This window comes from Mus pahari, chromosome 1 (genome assembly GCF_900095145.1).
Source record: "Mus pahari chromosome 1, PAHARI_EIJ_v1.1, whole genome shotgun sequence".
Taxonomy (NCBI): Eukaryota; Metazoa; Chordata; class Mammalia; order Rodentia; family Muridae; genus Mus; species Mus pahari.
This window is the reverse complement of record NC_034590.1, coordinates 64969858-64978298: the sequence shown is the minus strand read 5'-3', so window position 1 is coordinate 64978298 and position 8441 is coordinate 64969858.

Below are 8441 nucleotides of genomic sequence, written 5' to 3'. Positions count from 1 at the left end.
CTGTAGGGTATTTCATCTAAGGTCCCTCCCTTTGGGTCCTGAGAGTTTCTCATCTCTCAGGTTTCTGGAATATTCTAGAGGGTCCACCCTCCTCCTAAGTCTCAAGGTTCCCAGTTTTCATTCTTTCTGCTGGCCTTCAGGGTTTCAGACCTGTTTCCCACTCAAACCTGATCATCTTCCCCTTTTCACCATCCTGTTCCCTCTCCCACCCAGGTCCCTTAATCTCTCTGTACTCCATGCCCCATGATTGGTTTCTTCTCCCTCCCAAGTGGGATTGAGGCATCCCCACTTGGGTTCTTTGGCTTATTAAACTTCATGATTTCTGTGGATTATATCCTGAATGTTCCGTAAATTTTTTGTCTAATATTCACTTACTAGTGAGTACATACTATGCATGTCCTTTGAGTCTGAGTTATCTCACTCAGGATGATATTTTCTAGTTCCATCCATTTGCTTGGAAAACTCATGATGTCCTCATTCTTAATAGCTGAGTAGAATTCCACTGTGTAAATGAACCATACTTTTTGTATCCATTCTTCTGTTGTGGGATGTGGGTTGTTTCCAGCTTATCGCTATCACAAATAAGGCTGCTATGAACATGATGGAACACATGCCTCTGTGGCATGGTGCAGCATCTTTTGGTATATGTCCAAGAGTGGTATAGCTGGGTCTCCAGGTATATCTATTTCCAATTTTCTGAGGAACCTCCAGAATCATTTCCAACATGCCTGTACCAGTTTGCAATCACCAGCAGTGAAGTTCCTCTTTCTCCACATCCTTGCCAACATGTGCTGTCACCTGGGTTTTTGATCTTAGCCATTCTGATTAGTGTAAGGTGGAATCTCATAGTTGTTTTGATTTGCATTGCCCCAATCACTAAGGACTTTGAACATCTCTTTAAGTGCTTCTCAGACATTCGAGATTCACCTGTTGTGAATTCTCAATTTAGTTCTCTACCCAATTTTTTGATTGGGTTGTTTGTTTTTTTGCTGATTAACTTCGTTCTTTATATATTTTGGGTATTAGCCCTCTATAGTATGTGTGGTTAGTGAAGATTTTTCCCCAATCTGTATGTTGCTCTTGTGTCCTATTGACTATGTCCTTTGTCATAAGAAGCTGTTCAATTTTATGAGGTCCTATTTATCAATTCTTTATCTTAAAGCCTGAGCCACTGGAGTTCTGTTTAGTAGCCCCCCCTCCGACACACACACACACACACACACACACACACACACACACACACACACTATATCAATGAGTTTAAGGCTCTTTCCCACTTTCTCTTAATGGAAACTTCCTAAAACTATCTTTTCTCCAGTAATCAATATGGGCTACAATTGTGCTGAAACAAATAAATAAACTTGACTACTTAACCTACTAATACATGATCAATATAATTTTATCCAAAGCTTATACACTACAGAAGAAACCACTTTTTGTTATGAACTCATGCTATCCCACTGGAGCTGCGGAATTTTCATGAATATGAAAATAACAATAAAAATATGTTATATATACTACCAAGTATTGTCATTCCAATACCCAATGAAGCATATGAGTCCAGCCAGAATGTATGCAAGAACACTAAAGTTTGTTTATGGATTTTATGGATAGCATTTCATGTCTGATTCAGGTTGTTTTCCTCACTAATATTGGGCCAGGCATTATTTTCAAATATAGGTTTACTCATCTTTGAATTATAAGCAATGACTAAATGTATGTCACATTGTGGGTGCTGAATATAGTAAGCTGATTATATTAAAAGAAACAAAGAGACAGTTATCCATTCTTCTACATTTAGATTTGTGCTTATTTTATTGAATTTCTTTGAAGATTCTTCCTGTTTACTGGACTTTTGTATCTATCACTCTGCAAAATGCAAGAAGAATCATGGCACAATAAGCTCACTAAGAAAAGCATTTTTTTTCATGCTGAACCCTGTACTCTGTGGAACGGAATTTACATGCATGTGTGTATGTGTGCATCACATTAATAATGCTCAATATACTGACTGAAGGCTCTTGAATGTTTACTATTAGAGATTAGAAAATACCAATGGATCAATTTAGTACAGGACTGAAGAAATAGCAATCTCTATGTAGTATCCTTTTAGCAAAATCATGATCTAGAAAGTTAATTGCTGTTATGATCTTACTACAGTTTGCCTTATTTTTCTCATTTTGAGGTACTAATTCTATTATGTTTCAGAAGCTTCTGAATCATTTTTTTTACTTCTGCTCTATTACTTGAATTAGTTCCTTCACATACATGTGAGATAATCTTAGAATCTTTGGTGTAAATTTTGTTCTTTTGTATCTACTTTATTATCTGTATTCCTAAATATTGTTTGTCCATATTTCAGTCCTTTGAATCTCATTTATTTGTCTTGCATAATGTATACTCAATCATAATGAACATACTATATACTTACTAGATAACAGGAATATATTTATTCCTCTGATTTTATATAACTCACAAATAATTTTTTTTCACCATCATACAGCAGAATTTTAAAAAGTCTGACTACAGTTTGGAAGAGAATTACATTTCTCAGTATGTGTTTTGTTTTCTTATACAGGAGGCAAGCAATGTAGTATCTCTCCTTTCCCCAGCTCTTAAGAAGGTAGTTTTGTTTGTGAGTCGCTGTCCAGTGTGTTGTGTCTGTGGGGAAATGCTCACCAGGAGACCTTTCAAAGAATCCATTTTCCTATCTTGAATTTTTTCAAAATTTAAAATTTCTGTTCTACATAGATATGAAAAACAGGAAAGAAAAAGGATCAGAAAAAACAGTTTTAATTTATGATAGAAGACTATTCTGAAAAATATATGAAGTAATTTTTTTAAAAAAGCTTTTGACTGTCAACATTATTGAGAAACCTCAATAATAATAAAAGAAGAGTCAGCAAAGCTGTACACAGTAGCACATGGCTGTAATCTTAGCACCTGAGTTTCTGAATCAAGATGGGATAGGAGGCCCTTGTCCTATGAAGGCTTGATGCCCTTGTGTAGAGGAAACTAGCAGTGAGGCACAAAAGGGTAGGTGAGTAGAGGAGCTCCCTCATAGAAGCAGAGTAAGGAGGGGATCTCTACAATCATATACACATATAGCTACCTTATTGAGCAAATTACATAGGTATATTTAGGAATATATATATATGAATATACACACACATATATATATATATATATATGAATATATATGTATATAGGAATATATGTGTGTATATATATATATATATATATATATATATATATATATATAGAGAGAGAGAGAGAGAGAATGAGAGAATGAGAGAGAGAGAGACAGTCACCATAGATGCTGGACTGGGCTGGATACTGAGTCTTGGCTGAAGAGTGATACCTGCTTCAAAACAAACTGATAAACAAAAAAGAAAGCTGGACAAATACCATGTAAATGTAATTTTAAAACAGCAGACCTGTGAAAACATGTTCATTGTGATCTATTTGTAATCACATGGAATTTAAAATGACCACTTATGTCTCCATGTTTTACCTTCCTTTTCTGTAAAGAATGCTGGTACCAGGAATAGTGAAAATTTAGCACTGAATCTGAGGTTTTCCTCAATGTTTAGCCAAACCACTTGTCCTTGCCTGAAACAGTTTATTCCCTCCCTCAAAATTCTCATTCATATGTACATACATCACCGTATTCTACATGACAAAATAACTTGGTGTTTGTAATGTTTTTGTTCTAATTCAATTTTGTTGGATTCAAATAAAAGTGAAACAGAATAATTTTTCCCGTGTGTGTGTGTGTGTGTGTGTGTGTGTGTGTGTGTGTGTGAACATATGAAAGACACATCCTCAGGATACTATTCGCTTCATGTTTCAGAAGCACATTCTCTCATTGATCTAAGCTCACTCATTTGGCTAGCCACCCGGACAAGCATACCCTTGGGATCAGACTGCTGCTCTCTCCCAGTACTGAGATCCCAAGCACATGGCACCACAACAGCCCGTTGGTACTTAGGTTCGAAGGACAGAACTCAAAATCCCCATGCTTGTATAGAAAGGACTTTACTGACTGAAACATCTGGTCAGCCCCTGCAATAAAGTCTTCAAGAATGATTAAAAACTCACATTTGTAGCCGGGCATGGTGGTGCACGCCTTTAATCCCAGCACTGGGGAGGCAGAGGCAGGCGNATTTCCTAGTTCAAGACCAGCCTGGTCTACAAAGTGAGTTCCAGGACAGCCAGGGCTATGCAGAGAAACCCTGTCTCAAAAAACCAAAAAAAAAAAAAAAAAAAAAAAAAATCACATTTGTTATACTCAGCATCATGCAAACGGAGGAAATTAATCACAGTTCTCAGCAGCTATCAATTGCAAAAATAGTTTTTCAGTTAAAGGGCAGAACTTTCTGTCTACTTCCCATTCTCAGTGGTAGGACTATGTCCAAGTTTGACTTGTGCAGTTCTTGCACATGGTTTTATGGTCTCTGTGGTTTCATGTCTATAACTGTGCTTTCCCTCCTAGAAGATGCTGTTTCCTTGGGGTTAACCACTGTATCTTGCTTTTACAGTCTTTTTTTTTTCTTATGTGAGGATCACTGAACCACAAGGGGAGGGCTTTGGAACAGTTGGTCAACACAAAATAAACTGAGTTTATATTTGGTTCAGTACATTTCTTTGTTTTTTGCTTTTTAGTTGTTTTGATTTTTGTTTTATTTACTTTTTTGCAAGAGAGGTTATGTACATAGGAATGTGACAAGCATCTGAGAGAAGTTGGGCGAAGGCAGAGAATATGATCAAAATATATGGTATAAAAATTTAAACAAAATACACTTTATAGTAACTTAAATCATGTTTACTTAGGGAATGTGTTTCTAATATGTAATGCTCTTATAATTTTGAATATTCATACAGATGTGTATCTATACATTTAACTGAGTTTAAAATAATGAACGTACTCCTATTTTAATAATGTGTTTTCATTCAGAAAACACGTGTTTGATACTAATAACAGTAATGTGTTTGGTAATACCTAATCAACCTTAACTTCTTTTCTAAACCTTACTAATTTAGCTGTGCCATTCTATTGTTTTTTTCTGATTTTTTTTAAATTAATCACACCATTCACTTACTTCCCAAATGATATCCCACTTCCCAGTTACCCTTCCACATCACCCTATTCCACAACCACACCCTCTGCCCTCCTCTTTGCCTCCTCCACCCACCCTCCGTTCCCCATCCCTTCAGCATTCCCCTATACTAGGGCATCAAGCCTCCCTTGAGATAGCTGTCCCCTGTGAAGCTATTTCAGTGCCTGGCAAATAAAGAAGTGGATACTCACAGTCATCTATAGGATGGAACACAGGGCCCCCAATGGAGGAGTTAGAGAAATTACCCAAGTAGCTAAAGGGGTCTACAACCCTGTAGGTGGAACAACAATATGAACTAATCAGTACCCTCAGAGCTCATGTCTCTAGCTGCATATGTAGCAGAAGATGGCCAAGTCGGCCATCATTGGGGAGAGAGGCGCCTTGGTCTTGCAAACTTCATATGTTCCATACAGGGGAATGCCAGGGCCAAGAAGTGGGAGTGAGTGGGTAGGGGAGCAGGGTGGGGGGAGGTTACAGTGGACTTTTGAAATAGCATTTGAAATGTAAATGAAGAAAATATCTAATAAAATAATTTAAAAATAAAGAGTTAAAAAATAAACCTCCAAATGACTAAGGGCCTCCCCTCCCATTGATGTCAGACAAGACCATTCTTTCAGTCTTTACTTTTACATATGGATGCTACATGAGCTATGACAGGACTACATCTAAATCAACAATTGTTCCTTGTAAACATCCTGACTTTGAAGACCATTAAATAAATCTAACCCTACACAAACTATATCTGAGCCTCACCTGCTTCAAATGTTCTGAGAACACTTCTATTAGCTTTCAAGTGAGCCAAATTATGTCATACATTCTTATTCTATAGGAAACAGTTGAATGTCCCATTTCCTACTGAACATGAAACTGAAGTAGTTCCATGGGTACAAGAGACACAGTAAGGAAATGCTATATACAAACAGGATATGAAAATACAATTTAAATATCCAAAAGTGCTGATAACACAGTACCTGAAGCAATAGTAATTATTTATCCTCATGGTTTTCTGGCAGACTGAAATGGCCACCAGTGTGCTTGATAACTTTGCAATATGTTCTGGGTAGTACATCTCATAATTCAAAATTAATTTTATACTAAATATACTTGGCTTACACATCATTGTGAAGAGAAATATCAGGCTAAACCATTGTAAGTTGGAAGTCCTCTTTATTTCATATATATATATATATATATATATATATATATATATATATATATATATATTATATGGAACAACCTAGAAGTCCCTCAACTGAAACATGAATCTTGCAGGCAAATGGATGGAACTAGAACAAAAAGATCCTGATTGAGGTAACCCAGATTCAGAAGGACAACTTGGTATGTATTCACTTATAAGTGGACAATACCTATTAAATAAAGGATAATTGTCCTACAATCCACAACCTTAGAAAGGAACAAGGAGAGTTGAAGAGAGGATTCGTGAATTCCTCTGGGAAGGGGAGAGAGAATAACTAGGTAGCCTACAGCCAGGTACAATGGGAACTGGAGGGGTCAGGATGTGCTGGAGATGGATGGAGGAAGAGAGAATACCGAGAGACAACTAGAATTGGGGGAAAGTTTGGGGACAATCTGGATCTCTAGTGAAGTAGAAGCTCTCTGAATATAGAACTTTAACTGGCTATCTCCTATAACCAAGAAAGGCTTACAGTAGTGGGTCTGGGTCACAAATCCAGCCATAAGACCATTCATCTACAATTCGTCATTCCTGTAAGACCTGCTTGTGAATGGTAGCAAAGAACTTGGGGGAGTGGCCAAGCAATGACTGGTCTAACTTGAGACCCACACCATTAGAAGGAACTTATGTCTGATGTCCAACACTGCCTGAATGCCAGGAACCTGAGAGTGGCTAGCCCAGAGACCTAGAACATAATCATTCATGACTGGAAAATAATCAATAAAATTATTCCAAATGATATTCTACTATACTTACAGATTGGTGCCTAGCCCCCTTGTAGATTTGTTGGTCCACCTCTGATCTGACACTGGGCACAGTCACTCGGGGAGGGGAGACTACAGATCACTGAGGTGGGTGCTGGACTGTAGGAAAATGCCCAAGACCCTGCTCCAGGGATGAGAAAGCACAGTCTGAGACATGGGGAAGCCAGAGCTGGTACGGGGGTCCACAGGTCTTCGACAAGGCAGGGTGCCATGGGTTTCCCAGACTTTTAGACATCCAGGTGCCACTGGGAGTCACTGAAAAGCAGAGAAGAGAGTTGGGGGCCCACAGGCAGGAGGCAGCGCCTATTCTGGGGCCTCGTCAGAGGTGTGGGGAGGTGAACTCTGGCTTATTCCACAGGGATGATAGTCCTTAGCTTGACTGACTGGCTGAATTGTGACACGAAGTCTTCTATGGGAGATTAGTCTGTGGCTCTATAGGGGAAGGCCTTCCTCGTGGCTCCTCATGAAGGATCTTGATAAAAAGAGACAGTCCATGGTTCTAAACATTTTACTGTCTCGGCAGAAAATGGATGCTTAAAACCATACCCCACTTCTCAAGGTGGGCCTGAGATTAAACACTTTTTTCAATGAGGAAGGTCTGGAAAGGGAAACCTATTGGCTAAGCCTCTAGGTTCCTCATGACATGGAGAACACTTTCTTGAGCCTATGTGACCACAGAACACGTTTCTTTTATTTGAGAAGCATGGCACATGTTCCAAGTCAGGAATCTGAAAGGGAACTGAGAGTCGCCTAAGCCTCAGGTGTGTGCCCACTGAATCTCTTGGTCCTGATCTGTTCAACCTTACCAAACTTCCTGGCATGGTTCTACGCCCCACAATCGTTATCAGAGATTGTTCATTAATAACCCTCTGGAGCAGATGCAGAGACACACAACCAAAGATCAGGTGGGGAAAAATGATTTTAAGAGACAGAGTTGTTGATGATACCAGAACACAGGCCACGGATCAATGAAGCAGGACTCAGGGCTTCCCAAAGACTAAGGTGATATGCACAGTGTCTGCTGATGTTTATGATAGGCCATATGTTATGGCTGTGTAGTTAGGTGTTCTTGTGGGACACCAAACTACACAGTGTTTGAAGGGGGGTGTCTCTGAGTTTTGCCTAATCTTGGAATTCTTGTCTTCTTACTGGGTTGTCTCATCTTGCTTGATATGAAGGTTTCTGCCTAGTCTTTTTATAACTTGCTATACACTCTTCAGTTGATATCTCTGGGAGGTCTGCTGTTTTCTGAAGGAAAATGGAGGAGGAAGGGATCTGGGGGAGAGGGGCAGTGGAGGAGACTGGGAGGAGTGGAATGAGGGGAAACTGCAGTCAGTATGTTTGTATGAGAGGAGAGGGGGG